The sequence below is a fragment of the Mus musculus genome, chromosome 10, assembly GCF_000001635.26.
Source record: "Mus musculus strain C57BL/6J chromosome 10, GRCm38.p6 C57BL/6J".
Lineage (NCBI taxonomy): Eukaryota > Metazoa > Chordata > Mammalia > Rodentia > Muridae > Mus > Mus musculus.
Window position 1 is genome coordinate 17,396,435 of NC_000076.6, and position 17,377 is coordinate 17,413,811.

The window sequence follows — 17,377 nt, forward strand, 5'->3', positions numbered from 1 at the left end:
TCCATTGTTTGCCCATCCTCAAACTTATCCAGGTCCACCCCTGCTTAGTTTCTGAGATCAGGGATTGTAAAGGGTAGTATGGTCTAAGATTGGTAGTATGGTCTGTGGTAAAGGGTAGTTTGGTGTAAGGTTGGTGGTATTGTCTATGGTAAAGGGTCCGATGGTCTCAGACTGATTATCACATACTGCTGCAAACCCTCAGACCTCACTCAGCCTTTACAAACATTGTGCTTTTTGCAGGCTCACCTTTCATGGGCACACTCACAGAGTGGGGGAAGTTATCAACCACCTGCCCCATGCCATATGCTGGGCTCATTTCTTTTTATGGGCCTCTCATTTAATCCTCACAGAACTGCTGTGAGGGATGGCCACTTCACAGGTGTGAAAATAGAAATATGAGCAACCCAGGATTGTTTCCAAGATCATACAACTGTTAGGAAAAGGGCCAGACTTTGAACATAGGCTAGAACAACCCCCAGGCCCCCACTGTCTCCTGCAGCTCTCTCTCTGTCTCTCTCTGTCTCTCTCTGTCTCTGTCTCTCTGTCTCTCTGTCTCTCTGTCTCTGTCTCTCTGTCTCTGTCTCTGTCTCTGTCTCTCTCTCTCTCTCTCCCTCTCTCTCTCTCTCTCTCTCTCTCTCTCTCTCTGTGTATGTGTGTCCTAACCATTTCAACTTCTTTGTTCGATTGGTTGCTGAAAAGAACAAATGAGACTTCTAGGCCTACCTCTTATGGACACATTTGAAACCCAAAAGGTCTCCATTAAAGAATTATTTGTTTTGGGGAAATTTAAAACAGCTGATTGTTCACCTCAGTTCCAAAATGTCTTTGCATTTAAAGAACCAATGGTCCTACAGAAGATGGCCCTAGGTTTCGTCACTAAACTCAAAGCAATGAAGCATGGCTTAGCTGTTACAAATCAGCACAGAGGGAACAAGAAAGCAGAGATGCACACTTGGGTAAAGTCCTGTTTCAAATCCTGAGTTGGAGCAATAAACAGACCCCAAAAGTGGCCAAAGGAATTCCATCCCCAATAGTGCCAACAAACCCCCTTAAGCTACTTTTCCTGTCCAGAAGGTCAGTTTCTAATTTGAAAATAAATCAAATTACATACAAAAATGTTCAGAAAACATTTCGGGGTGACCAAGCTGTAAGAACTTCATGGGTTCATTTCCAAGGAGGAAGGTGGTACAAGGAGATGGGCACCTGCTCTACTATACTAAACTGTGTGCCTATCTGTGAGTGAGGAAGCAAAACTAGGCTGGAGAAACAAAGAGAAAATAGCAGACCAGCAGTTTTAACAAATCCACAAAGCTGTAGAGACAGAAATGGATTATGAGGCTACTAACTCAAAATGAGGGGCTGACATTCTGGAGAAGAGAAAATCACAGAGAAGAGCGTTCGGCATTTCAACATTCTGCACATTTCTACTCTTAGCATTTAAAAACACCAAACTGCATAAAGTAGCAATCAGACAAGCCAAGTGGAAATCCATAGCTTAGTAACTAAAATGGTAACTGGAGATTCGTGCAAGAGTATTCTGCTGGAGAGACAAAATTTAATAAGAGCGCATACCCACGAAAAAAAGGTCTTGGAAAATTCCCCAAATTGTTGATCTAGATAATGAAAGACTACATCTAGAGACAGGAACAAACCAGAAATGTAGAAACACAGAAGGACTCAAAGATGATGTTGAATCATCTTGACATCATTGGATCAAAATGATCTAGACCTCTAACTCACCAGCAGAGGTAATGTTTGTGGAGGAAAAGAAAATAATCTAAAATTACCATTTTATTTTAACGCAATCTAAAATTTGCTAGGCACACCAGAAGACAGGCCCCAAGCCAAAATCTAAAATAAAGCACATACAACAAAAAGAATCACATCACTAATAAGACAAAAATTGGAGCCACTGAGACACTGGTTTTAAAATAACTGTGGTTACTATATTTACAAAAATTATTAAGATAAATTCACCAAAGAAGTATAATCTATGCAAGCAATTGGAATTTAAGAAATAAAAAGAAAATCATAAAATAGCAGTTTATAATTAATTTCCTAAGCATTTTCCTAACAAACTCAGAACAGAAGTGAGGCATGCTAGCATGCTAGCAGATTAGTAGAATACACGCCGCAAGAAAAGGATGGAAAATTCAAAGAGGATCCTAGGCAGAACAGTGGAAAGATGTGACATATCTGTAATTGGGATCCTAGAGGAGCGTAAGGGGCAGAAACAACACTTAAAGGAACATATGCTAAAATTGCATGGCCTATAATCAAGCAACAGATTCATGAGCCCCTCAAGAGGAAACAAGCAAAGAAAACACCATCATCACCTATGGACACACAAAACAGCATCAATGGTAAGAAAACACCATCATCACCTATAAACACACAAAACAGAGTCAATGGTCAATGAAGCCAGGGGAAAAAAGTCAATGACTCGAGAGGAGCAATACTAAAAATGACAGATGGCTTGCCAATAGAAATAAATGAGAGAGAATACATGAAATAAATAATTGTAAAATATTGAAAGAACTGCCAACTTACAATTCTATACCAGCAAAAATAAAATAAAATAAAATAAAATAAAGTAAAAGCTTGTTTGAGGGGGAGAGCTAACTCATCTCTAGAAAACTGAGATGAATTATCTTTTTTATGGAAAAAAAAATAAACTCAGTCAAAATAGGAACATGCAAGCGGAAATGAACTCCAATAGAAAACGTACATGAGACATCAAGTACAAACAGCTATCAGCCGCCGGAAACAAGAGTAAGATTTTGAAAAGACATTAAAATGGAGGAGTGTCATATTTGAAAGGTAGGACAAAGATAGAAGGAAGGAAAATGACATCAAAAACAATTTAAGGAACAAGTGTGTTCTGGGAAACAGCAAGGTAATAAATTACAAATGGAAGCCTGCTGCTCTTTCCAAGGTAACCGCTGAAATCACTGCTTAACAATACAATTAGGTTTGAGAATTAATGTTGGAAGACGTTGAAATCTTGGGTAGCACTGGGGAAAATGAATGTATTTTGCCTCCGAGAAGGACCTGAACTGTGAACAGGAGAGGGATGAAATCTTGTAGACTAACTGGTGTGCCTCACAACCCTGAATGTAATGTAATTGGGAATAAGGCCTTTAAGAGTCTGTGAAGTGCAACCCAGTCTGGTGGCATGAGACCCTTCAAAGAAAGGGACAAGATGTGTGTGTGTGTGTGGGAGGGGGGAGCTGCTTCGTCTATGGCAGGAGGAAGAGCTCTCTTTCTCATTCTCGCTGTGATCTTGGACTTCCAGCATCTTCAATGTTCTCACCTCTGAGCATATAAACTCCTCTTATTTTAAGCCACCCAGTTTACTGTATTGCATGGTGCTGGCCTGAATTAAGATGACCTTCGTAAATACATGGAGAATCTGTGAGCTAAGATTGACCTTAGAAGTCCTTACCTCTCAATCTATTCCAAATGGGCTACATATATAGAGGACAATGTGAAGTTTATGCAGCTCTTCACATAATCAGATGTGGAAGGCAGGGGTGACTAGGAGGCAAGTGGGCTTAATAGCACCCTGTGTAACAAGTTATACTTAAATGGTGGTTATTAAAGCGAGCTGTACAAATGAATGTGTCTCTACAAATTTTAAAATGATATACGTTTATAAGGCTCTGATGGAATTTTTAGAACATAATTGAATGTTGTTGCTGTTGTTGTTGCTGTTGTGTTGTTTGAAACAAAGTCTCTCTATGTAGTCTTTACTGTGCTGAAACTCACTTTAGTAAAAGAGGCTGACCATGAACTCACGGATATCCTCCTGCCTCAGCCTCCTGAGTCAGAATATAAATTCTTAGGGTACTATCTGACTACTAAACTTTTGAAGCCAGAAACTGATGGCTGCTATACTATATCTGCAAACAGTCCCAAGTTCACTATATTTTCTTAAAACATCATTATTCATCTATAAATAAAAGTGTACGCCCTGGCAGTGGATTAAATGCCTTTAATCCCAGCACTCAGGAGGCAGAGGCAGATCACTGACTTTGAGGTCAACCCTTATCCACAGAGCTAGTTCCAGACCAGACAGGATACACGGAGAACCCCTAACTCTGGGGGTGGGGGGTGGAATATATATATATGTGTGTGTGTGTGTGTGTGTGTGTGTGTGTGTGTGTGTGTGTATGCGTGCATGCGTGCATGCAATGAAATACATATAGCTAGTGAAGAAAACAGTGCACTGGGAAGGAGTTTTAGTTAACACATTGAGTAAAGGAACAGGGAAGACAAAGAGGAATGGGATAAACAGATAAGAGTCAAATTAAGAATCTGTAATCTTAAACCTTAAACTAAAATATGAAGATTCTTTTCTTTTAAAGTCCCACTATGTACAAAACATACTTTGCTAAATATGAGTACAGAGATTATTAATAAAAATATTTTAAAATCTCATCTATGAACTCCATTACCGAAGTAAAACGGTTATCATTCATGATGTAAGGTTAAAAAATTGTATCAATCAGGGCCCCCAATGGAGGAGCTAGAGAAAGTACCCAAGGAGCTAAAGGGATCTGCAACCCTATAGGTGGAACAACAATATGAACTAACCAGTACCCCCTGGAGCTCGTGTCTCTAGCTGCTTATGTATCAGAAGATGGCCTAGTCAGCCATCAGTGGAAAGAGAGGCCCCTTGGTCTTGCAAACTTTATATACCCCAGTACAGGGGAACGCCAGGGCCAAGAAGTGGGAGTGGGTGGGTAGGAGAGTTGGGGGGGAGGTAGGGGGAACTTTTGGGATAGCATTAGAAATGTAAATGAAGAAAATACCTAATAAAAATAATAATTAAAAAAATTCTATCAATAAAAAGGGATAAGCAAAGAAAAGAAAAAAAAAGTTTTAAAATCACCACAAAATAATAATTCTATATTTGTACACAGATTAAAAATATGTAAGGCCAAATCTAATAATATGTAGGCGGGAAGTAAATATAAATAAATATCTACAAAGTATTTGGACAATTCACTACTCTATTGGTCCATAGCAAACTAAGACTCACACAGAAGGGAACAGAAAGTCAAGATCTAAACAATAAACCTGGCCTATTGACCTATATATAATTATTTGCAACAATTCCAGAATACACGATTTCTTTCCCAAACCCAAACAGAACATCTGCCAGAGTAGATCCGCATGCTCTGTGAAAAATTTCTCCAAACATTTCAGAGGAAATCATTATCAATCAGAAAAACAGCCTGAAATATAGTCAAATGTTTGAAAATTCACCAACATATTTCAAAAAAAATTTTTTTAAAGCAAATAAATTATTTTTGAGTTGTCTAATTACCAAGAAGCACATCAGAATTTAGGAGGCACATGCAACACAGATTTTATCGAGAAAGTAACAATAGTAAGTGCATATCTTAGGAGACAAGATGTGAAGGTCAGTGATTGACATGTCCATTAGAAGAAGCAGAGAAAGAACAGCGAGGTCAGGCTGTATGAGAGCTAAGAGAAGAAATGAAGACACACCGATTAATAATAGAAAATAAATACAAGTGGAGAACATTAGTGGATGTCAATGTTGCTTTGTTGAAAAATAAAAACAAACAAACAAACAAAAACAACAACAAAAAAAACAGGGGTAGGCCTGAAGAAGGCCAAAGGGGATAATAGACAAATTGCAAAAATATAAGGGACAGTATTGCTACATAGTCTGAAGATATTGAAAACTATAAGGAGATCGCTATTAACCATATAATCCAGTACAGTTGATGAATAATTAAGGAGAGAAGAAATCCTTTTGGAGAAGAAATTTATTAAAGCTGTCACAGAGAAGGAAAAATAAAAACTTGTGAAGCATCTAATTGAAGTGAATTTATAATCTTAAACCTCTATACAAAGAATTCTATATGTAGATATCTTCACTATAGGGTTACATACACTCTTTAAGGAAAAAATATCATATGGACACATGAAATGAACAGGAACACAAAGAAGAACACTGCCAACTTGTTCCAACTGACCTCTGTGACCTTGACTTCAACACCTAGGAAAGAAATTAAATAATGAGAACGTTACAGGATAATTTCTCTCATGAGCATGGGTGAAATGTTTTAAATAGAGCACTAGCAAAAACCTACACACACACACACACACATACACACACACACACACACACACACAAATGCACACAAACATTCATGCAATTACAAATATCTATAATGGTCCAAAACATACTTTTCATTTTTAATAAAAAAAGGTTTTATATACTAACTGAACAAAAGAAGAAAATGACAATCAATCAAAAATAGGATGATTTAATTAATAAAACGGACTTGTTTGTGACACAAATGGACACTACTACAACTTCTGTAACCAATTCCTAACCAAGTGAGAAAAGAATAAAATGTATAATGCTTAAAAAGACAGAAACAAGATTATTCAGGAAAACATTAGGGAGAGATACTGTATGAAGTGCTGTCAACTTTGGAACAGTGTCAGTTTCCCCCAAGGAAATGCATCGAAGAAAAACACAACAAAATATCTTAATAGGGGTTGTAAATGAAGATATGTTAGTCAACAATTTAACTGTAAAATTTATGAAAATGCTGAAACAAAAATAAGCAAGTCAATCCTGAAGAACAAAAGATATGCAGAAAATTCAGGCTATGGCATACCAAGGACAATTCTAAGAGTCTTATTAAGTAAGAGAATAATCACTATGATATTGAACATAAACACACATTGACCATATGAATGAGAACAGGTTCTAAAACTAGACTTCATTAGTGGCATTGATCTCACTGAAGCAAGCAAAATGAAGCATGAGCTTTTCAAGAAAATTGTAACAAAAGTAATAACTGCTACAAAAGTCAACTCTTGCTATTTATGAACCTACACTTCACTCTTTGAAGCAAAATAGTGTGCATATGGTTTATTCATTTTTCCATAGTTTTACTCATTTCTTCTAAAATTAATTCCTTGCCTGGTTGCTACAACACAATTCCTGACCAAAGATACTTTAGGGAGGAAGAGGTTATGTAACATGCAGTCCATCACAGCAATGCTCTGTCCATCACGCCAAGTCCATCACACGTGGCGGCAGGCTGGAGGCAGCTGGTCACGTTACATCTGCAGTCAGGAAGCAGAAGGAGATGAGTAGTAACATTCAGCTCTCATCTTCCTTTATATTCCATCCAGGACTCTGGCCCACGAACCAGTACCACTCACATTTAGGTGATATTTTTCTACTTAGATTATCTAATCTAGATAATTTCTCATAGACATGCCCAGAGATATGTCTTCAAGGTGACTCAAAATCCCATCAAACTAACAATCAAGATTAACCATCACAAGCACATTTCCATAATCTTGGGTTAAACAAATATTCTTAAATATAACCCAAACATTGTTACAGGCAACAGATAAAGTGGATTTTAATAAAACTAAGAACTTCCATTATTATTAATAAAAACACAAGCCACAAAACTGAAAATATTTATAATACAAATGGTAAACAAAAGGCCTTTGGCCAGCCATAGACCTATATGCATAGAATCTCAGTGTTTCTGTGTCCATGCTATGCACATATTTTCCCTATACAATTGCATTACACTGACTTAGAAATTCCTCTTCTGCCTATGTAGATACATAAGTGTGCCAAAAATTTATTTATAGCAAGCTGCAAAACTAGGAATGATTCAAATGTCTCTTGACAGTGGAATGTGTAGGAAAACATTGTTGCAAGTCAACAAGCTAATTGTAAAATTTACAAAGATGCCAAGGCAAAACTAAGCAAGACAACCTTGAAGAACAAAGGAAGTAGGGAAAATTCAGGATACTGAATAGCAAGGATAAGTCTAAAGGTCTTGGAACAAACAAAGTCAGCACTGTGATACTAGACATAGATATACATTAAACATAGCATGACGAAATGAAATTCTTTTATATACAACAATACAGATGACTCTTTCAAGTGTGGCACTGAGCAAACAAAGGTACAAGAATGCATATTATAGTCTTCCATATTCATAAGATTCAAAGACAAAGGGCTGGCAAGGTAGCTCAGTTATAAGGAATTTGCCAAGCAAACATAAGGCCCTGATTCTATCTCCAAATATAGGCAAAACCAGTGTTTTATGAGGGAAGATAAAATGTGAGAGGAGACCACTGGTTCATCTGTACGACTGGTAGAATAGCAACAGAGCTTGGAGAGTCTGAAGGTCCTGTTATCTTGACCTATCTCTATAGTGTCTGCATAGGTATGTTCCCTCTGTGAATGCACTGAGCTGCTCAGTTAGGACTTGTGTAATTGCCTGAAGTAGTGTTATGCTTCACCAAAGAGAGGAATTTTGTGAAGCTGCTTAAAAATGAACACATACACAGAATGACCATTATAATAATAGCAATATTTTTATACAATGGGACTTTGCAGTCAAACGCTTCCACTTCCTATTTTCAGAGAACTTTGTTTTATTTAGGTCTTACACCAAAACCTCTGAAGTGAACTACTACTGCCCACAACACCCAGTTTGAGAGAAGAGTAAACAGAAACACAGAATTTCAAGAATTACCCAAGATCCCAGTCATGAAATGATGGAACTGGGATTTAAGTAGGGTTCAAGAGTTATTCAGAAGGCTTTTATGAAGTGAAGCATTTGTCTTATGCAAAGAACTGCCTACTGAAGACCTGTGTCTAGATCAATACTCTACAGTGCCTGGTGATTGAAATGCCATGCTTGCCGACCTTTGGATAACTTGAAAGCAACAGGTATTTACTGCATGGCTGAATTAGGTATGACTACTTGGACCAGCTGCTGGGAATTAAAATAAAGATCTCAAAATCTCTGTGGCACTTTTGGAACATCGCCTGCATTGGGGGGTAACTTCTCCTGTGTGAGATGGGGTTTACAAACAGTAATTTCAATGTCAGTGGGACTCTAACTACCTCAGCATTTTAGGTCTCAGCTTGCACGCATGTCTCTGTATTTCTAAGTGGTTTTATTTATGTCATCAAGGATGGCTGGTATGTAAAAATAAAGAACTAGATGGATAACTTTATACATTGTGCTCCTGTACACCTGTGTCCCAGTCATTTGAAACATCTGTAGAAATAACAGGTTCGGTGTTGGAGAAATGGCTCAGCAGTTAAGAGCAATTGTTGCTCTTGCAGACAGTTCAGGTTTGGTTTCCAGCACTACCTGGTAGCTTATTACTATTTCCAACTCCAGTTCTGAGATATCTGAAATACTCTTCTGATTGCTGTAAAAACTAGATACACCCAAGGTATACATACATGCAGGCAGGCAAATGCTTATACATATAAAATAAATATTTTTTTGTTTTTGTTTTTGTTTTTTCTTTTTTTTACTTATTTTTTATTATTGGGTATTTATTTCATTTACATTTCCAATGCTAACCCAAAAGTCCCCCACACCCACTCCCCCACCCACCCACTCCCACCTCTTGGCCCTGGCGTTCCCCTGTACTGAGGCATATAAACTCTGCATGACCACTGGGCCTCTCTTTCCACTGATGGCCTAGCAGGCCATCTTCTGATACATATGCAGCTAGAGACATGAGCTCTGGGGGGGGGGGGGTGTACTGGTTAGTTCATATTGTTGTTTCACTCATTTTTTTTTAAAAAGCAAAGAAATTGCAGGTCTATCATATTAGCATAATGGTTTGGGGAATGAGTTCCAGGATTTCATATATTATCCAACACTTGAACAATTCATAATTGAAGTATGATTGCTCTAAGCCAACAGATGGTCAACCATCAATGATCTGCAATTAAGTGTCTAAAATGGGGAGACAAAAACTGACCCATGCATTAAATATAAAGAATTAAAACTGTAGAAAATCTAAAGAGCTAAAAACAATTTGTTGCATAATGTGTTACCAGGTATGAAAAAGAGGTGTTTGTGGACAACTGAAACGAACATGGTAATACCTTCCTTTTGGTATCAGTGTTTTTGTTGAATGGTCAGCTGGCTGGCAGTCTTGTTTGGAAAGAACCTTCAAGGAAGGTTCAGCCTTATTGGAGGAAGTGGGCCATGAATAGGACTTGAGTTTCTGAAGCCTGATCCTACTTCCTGTCCTCTTTCTGTTTCCTGACTGCATTTCCTGTTTTCTTTCTGTTTCCTGAGTCCACTTCCTGTTCTCTTTCTGTTTCCTGATACCACTTCCTGTCCATTTGTTTGTTTGTTTGTTTGTTTCCTGACCTCCCTCATGCCCTCTTTCTGTTTCGTGACTACACTTTCTGAATTATTTCTCTTTCCTGATACCACTTCCTGTCCACACTTTATTGTTGTTGTTGTTTTCTGAATGTACTTCCTGTTTTCTTTCTGTTTCCTGACTCCATTTCCTGGCCTCTTTCTGTTTCCTGTTCCTACTTCCTGTCCTTTTCTTGTTTCCTGCATGTAGATGCAACACAACCAGGATCACACATTCCTATAGTCATTCCTTCTCCACCAGTATTGACTGTATATTCTCTGGAAATGCAAGTCAAAATAAGTCCCTCCGCTATTAAGTAGCTTCTTATCAGCGTCCTGTTACAGCAACAAAAATAGCTAAAAGTCAACTTCATAAAGAAAGGCACATTATTTTTGAGTCCTAAACATGTATTTAGTCTCCTAAAAGAGTGAAACCCAAAATATGTCTAAGTAAAAGCAGACTCATCTTGATATGAATGGCTGAGCATAGCACCAGCCCACAGGTGACTCTGTAGATATGAGGTGAGGAGGGGAATCTGAGAATAATAACTACTTGAAGGGCTTTTAATCAGGAAAATTGTGGTGAAATTAGAATTTACCAAAATCTTTGTAGGACTGTGAGTAAAAACTTAAATACAATGCTAACAATTCCATTGTAGTAGCCCAGGCCCAAAATAAATATATAAATATAGAAAAATAAAATTAAAATAACAAGGCCAAAATAGAAGTAGAGAAGAAGGCAAATGACAGCTGATGAAGAGGAATTCCCAAGAAACTTGACTTCTATTTAATAATGAAGGCAGAGCCAAAGCCTACTATTGATTGTTTCTAGATTTCTCTCAGAAAAAGAACGTTCAAAAAGTTTCAACCCCCACACCTCTACCCAGGGCCCACAAATCCACAAGACAAGCAACCTAGTAAACTTTTCCAAAAATATGAAAACGTAGAATTTCTTATTAGTATTGATATTGTTATTCCACAACCTGCCCCCTATATGCTTTAGGGGGGATTTAAAAAAGGAGAGAAAGAAAGAAAGAAAGAAAGAAAGAAAGAAAGAAAGAAAGAAAGAAAGAAAGAAAGAAAGAAAGAGAGAGAGAGAGGGAGAGAGAGAGAGAGAGAGAGAGAGAGAGAAAGAAAAGAAAGAAAATGAAGTATGGAGTTTTGTTTGTGTGTTTGATTTGTTCTTTATTTTGCTATTTTTTTCCCACAATGTCTAATAGAGTTAATTTCCCCTACAGAAAAAAGAAATTGGAATTAGAAAATTAAGCAGTCTGCATTTGAAGGCCCATCTGATTGTTCTCTAGCTGATATTGTTGTATAGAGCAGGACTACACTTAAGCTGCTATTCAAATTACACAACAGAAAAGATATGATGCAATACATTTTGTCCTTGATTGCTCTATCCACTCAGATGACTAAAAACAGGATATGTGTGTACAAAATCTTAAATCTGTAAAAGTCATTGCTTTTGATGTCTCCAAGTAGGCAGCAGGCTGCCCAAACAGAGCTGTTCAGTCACAAATTCTAAGCCTAATGAAGTGAGAAGGACACAGTGTAGATACAAATTAAAATCTACTCACCGAGAACACTCTGTATTTTTTTTTCTTTCTGTATACTTCCTTGTTTTATGTCAAGAAGAAAGTATCTGTTGAAAGGAATGACCCTTTTATGTTTTAAGTCAACACAGTAAACCTGCTATTGACCACAAGAAATAGCCACCCAGTAATTCTAATCTGTTATTGAAACCTTTGACTTCTAAAAGACTATTTTTAGGTCCTTTTAATGATTAGTGTTAAGCAGGTGAGGTGTTGTTGTAAGAGAAAAGAGACCAGCTTAAGATAATGATTAGCCAGACAATTGCTTTGCCATGGGTTTCTTTTTATTTTTTTTGTTTCTACCTTTGTCTCCGGCACATTTAAAAGTTCTGGAGATTACATTTTTCTGCCAACTAACAGGTAACTGAGATTGTATAGTGAGAAGGGACAAGACTTTAGAATGGAGATTTTAGAGCTGGGTTGAGCTGTGATGTCAGTAACTAAGAACTGTTAATTCTCTAGGCAATGAAACTTTAATGTAAACCACAACTCTGTTAACTTAAAAAGATACATAGAAAACTTTCAATAATACTGAGCTCAACCTAAAGCCTGCTTCTCATTCTTTTATATCACCTTGGAGTGAAATAGAAGTTAAAATGCATCTTCTTTGACATAGAGCCTTCGAAGAGAAAATAAGGCATTATTCAACACATTCTAGCAATAAGCCATCTATCACTCAACATCCACTTCTGCTTTGGCAGCTCTCATTTAGAGTTCTGCAGCTCAGATAAGTCTCTCTGGCTTTGAGCAATCAGATGAAAACTCATATAAACAACTCTACTTTTGCTGGAGAGAGCAAGGGAATTCTTTTACAACTATTTTCCAAAATGTGGTTGGAACAGTGTGCCCAGAACAATTTCCAAATATGAATTTAATTGTTGTATTGAAAGTTAAAAAATAGCATGATGTAACAGGAGGAAAATGGGATTTGAGATAGGTATGTTGGATTTGAATCTTTGTCTCTGGCTTCCTGAGATACTGGGGCAAAATCTATTACTGTCTCTGGCATAGAGACCCTCAAAGGAGAAAATAACGGGTACCTAAGTACAATGCATGAAAATAACATGAAATCATAAAATGGATGCATCTGGTAGAAAGCCAACTTTAAAAGATATCATCCATGTGATAAGAGTCACAATGCAAAGGTACATGGGAGAGAACTGGCATAAGGGGTGGATTTAGTAATTGTAATAAGCTAGAGTTAGTCCATTAGTTTTGACACAGTATTTATGCAGGAGGTTAGCATTAAGCAAAAGTAACTACAGAGTTCATTAGAACTCTATAGACAGCCTTTACATCTTCCCTCTAAGTTTAAAAATATTCTAAAAATAACTTTTCAATCTAGTATCGATCTTATTTCTTCTTTTAAGATTCATTTATTTCATTTTATGTATATGAGTGTTTTCCCTCCATGTGTTTATGTGTACCATGTGCCTGGTCTAGGGAGATCAGAAGAGGGAGTCAGATATCCTGAAACTGGAATTCCAATTATAAGTCACTATGTAGATTTTGGGAATCAAACCTAAGTCTTCTGCAAGAATAAGTGCTCTTAACCACTGCTCCCCCCCCCTCCTCCTCCTCTTCCTCCTCCTCCTCCTTCTCTTTCTTAAAGGTCAGATCTTCTTCAGAGTCATTGGTAGTATAATGTATGTACATTTAGTTCAATTCTATAAAGTAAATAAACTTATTCTTTATAAATCATCAGATTATCAGATTATATTCCACAATGACCAGAGGGTCTCGGACACTCCTATATGGTAAGAAATTTAGGGTAACTGAGAAAATTATCCCCAAAATAAGAATCCATTTAATTTGGGAGCCTCCTTTTCTGCCTCTAAATATACAGAGCCTTGCAGTCTTTCTTATTTACCTAAAATGGCAGTGAAAAAGAAATATGTGCTCTATGGAAACCATGGAGTTTCTGTGGCTCATGTAAGACTGAGATAACCCTCTCTTCAACTCCCTTCTGAGTTTCCCAGCCACATCATAAATATTGACACCAAACCTTTGGTTATGGGCTTAACAAGCTCCATTTCAGTCAAGATCATATTAATAATTAGGAAGTTGGAAAGAAAGGATGATCTAGAAGTTATCAGTCCACTCACATACACAGAGAGAGACAGAGACAGACAGAGAGAGAGAGAGAGAAACTATTATGAGACATAGAGTGCTAATATTCACTAGGACAAGGACAGAGAGCATTGGCACATTGGTTAGAGAATGTTCCATTGTCTGCAGGCATTTGAGTTCCTTTTGTTCTTTTATTTCTTGTACTTTTTCACTGTTGCCAAAAGTTCTTATGAAAAATAGAACCAACTTTCAGATGCTCACAAAAATCTGCAAAATACTAAAACTATTTTTTATACTATGTGACTTCTCACCAAATATAAAGAAAATAAAGGTCTCATTCTGTCCCCCTCAAAGGAATCACTAGTGGAACAGAATTGAGGACAAAATGCTTCCAAAAGCAAACAGGTGCTCAGTGATAGTTCTTGATGACCTCTTCTGCCCATGGCATTCTTCTTCACAAGAGAAATATAAAGAACAATGAGCTATGATTGTTACTTTCAACAACTCTGAAGTTGAACAAAGTGGATATTAACATCGAGAAGTCACCAAATTCTCCTTGCTTTTTAGTATAGCAAGTACAGGGCTTACATCATCCTCTTAAACATAAAAAACCCCCAGATGATTGATGGATGCATCGCTAGCAAGCTCTGATTCTTCCCATCTCAAACAGCAAGAAACTAAAGGTCAGATTAAAAAAAAAAAAAAAAATCATGGCCTTCAGGTCCATATACCTAATGAGTGATAGAGTTTAAACTGAAGACTGACTTTATCATCAATGCCATTAACTACTATTTTACTGGACTACATTTATACTGTCTAATTTGAGTACTTCTTTGAGATCTCAAAATTCATTTTTTCTAATCCAAAATAAGAGCCAAAGGGCATAAGCATTTTTTTAAGGAGTTAACTTACTCCAAGAGGAGATTCTCCACAATCTAGCCGTGTTGGCCAACACTTTGAGATGCCCTTGAAAGTGACCAAGTCATGAAGTTCATGTCTCCTGCATGTGCAGTACAGCAGACTTCTGGGCAATGGATCCAGTGGACTGGTAGTAACAGCCTAGCAGACGTAAAACTGCTGTGGTATTCAGGCTCCTCAGCTATTCTGCACATTCCTGAAGCGCTGCCATGATAATGTGTTCACTGATGCACAGATAACAGCATGGCCAGCAAGAGGGAGAAACATGACTTTCAGAACAACCTTTCAAGGTCAAATGTTACCCAACCACGCAGGACTGTGTTCAACTGGAAGATTATAAACATACAGACCCACTTTCTCAAGGGCACTGGCATAAAGTTCAAATGAAGCTGTTTAAGGCAGGGTTCTTATCAGTTTTATGAGCAGTTTTCTCTAGATTTTAGCCAGTTCATTTGATAACATTAGGCAAGAGGAATTTTCCAGCAAGAGCTACACAAATAAAATAGCCCTGAGTTAAGAGCTGTGCTCTATTTTAATAAAGATTTGACATTTTTCCCAGGAAACTACTCCAAAAAGCCTGGAAGATACCACTGATATGGGAGTCCCTCCAAACCCACTAGAGAGCCCTGTGAAGTGCTTCAACAATCCTCATCTCTCTTTAACTTTTGCTTAGTTTTCATGTTCGTTTTTTGAGACAAGGTCTCATTCTATATCCCAGGTTAGGCTCAAACTCACAGTAAGCCCTCTGCCTTAGACTGACATAAACTACTACACCCAACTTCCCGATTCTTATTATAAAGAAGGTATTGGTTAATATTCATTAAAGGAACTTCGCCCAGAGAAATAAATTGATGTGCTCAAACAGTATTTGTGAAGAATTGTCATTCATTGACAACTGGATTTGCATTACTCTGCAGTTAAACTGAGGATATCTGATGAGCTATCACCCACTCTTATGTTTCCTTCTCATCGATCTACACTTCAGAGTTCTGGGTTAACACACGGAGATACTGAATCATTGTGTTTTATTTTGTTTTATTTTTATTTTGTGTTTATTTTTGGTTTTTTTTTATTTTTTGCATTTTATTTGTTCCTGCACATGGCACTTCAAAAAGGTGGCCTCACACTCTGTGCTGCTGGCTTCTGAAATCACATTTGTTTCTGAAATCACCTGAATGCATCCTTGACCCCACTCTGACTTCTTGCACTCAGAACTTGTGGATTCCCTAAAAATAGGAAAAGGTTCACAGAAGGCAAAGAAGAAAGCAAGTACTTTGTAGAGGGAGTGGGAAGTGGCAGAGGGAAGGTGATATTGTCTAGAAAGAAGAAAGAATGGAGGAACCCATTGGTGCTAAGAATTCATGCCCCCTGTTTGCAGTACAGATGACACCTTGTATCTGCTAGACCATAGAGTGTAACAACTACTGACATAGCATAAACATAGTAATAGTTAGTATTATAAACAAGCTAGAAGTGACTTGAAATACATGTAGGATTACATAAGATAAATGTAAATGCTGTGCGATTTTATATTAGGGACTTGAACGCCATGATATCCACAAGGATTTACCCCAATCACAACTAATAGATACCGAGAGACAGCTGCACTATGAAAGGAAGAAGTACCTCCAGGTGAAATGATTGCAGGATGAATCTAGAAGGCTGGATTCCAGGGAGTAGATTCCCTCTTCTCACACAAACATCAGTATGGCTCACTGGCATTGTACATCGGACCCAAACATAGTTAAAAGCCAGTGGAACATGGACAATGAGGATTCCAACAGCAAACTATGCCACTCCTCTCATTTTTAAAGAACGATTTTAGCTATTTTATGATTGTCAACTGTTGAGTTGCAAAATGTCTTAGATAGAATCTACCAAATTGGAAGATTTAGTTTCACTTGGAATTTAAGATTATTTTCTCATACTTGAGCTCTATCTGGCTCTAATAATTTGACCTTCAGAGGCTTCTGATTCTTGTCTGGAAATACACACACACACACATACACACACACACACATACACACACACACACACACACACACACACGCACACACATGTGCACATGTAAACACACATGTACATTGCTTCTCACTTTTTGCCCTAAGTTGCTACTCTACCTCACACACAGCCATGCACAGATAATCCATGTACATTTCTTATACTCTTTAAAGATTTGATATGCATGTATATATGTATATATGTCTGTATGTATGGATGTGTTTGTGTGCACTGTGTGCATGATTGTGCCCATGGAGGGGGGACTTCAGATCCCTTAGAATTGAAGTTAAAAGGAGATAATAACCAACACCAATCTGCTATAGCAACAACCACTCTTAGCTACTGAGACATCTTTCCAGCCCCTACTTTGCTTATACTTGATAAAGTGGTGTTTGACTTCCAGTATAAGGAAAGACTCACTCATGACTTGAATAGGAAAGCCATAAAGGTTTATCTTCATTTAAATATAGAACTAGGAATGCCAAGTAAGTTGCCAATTCATTACCTTTTGAAGAATCTCCTGGAAAATTTGAGCTGAAATTAAGTGAAACTTTTGCCAAAAGGAACATTTGAATTTCGCTTTATTGAGCC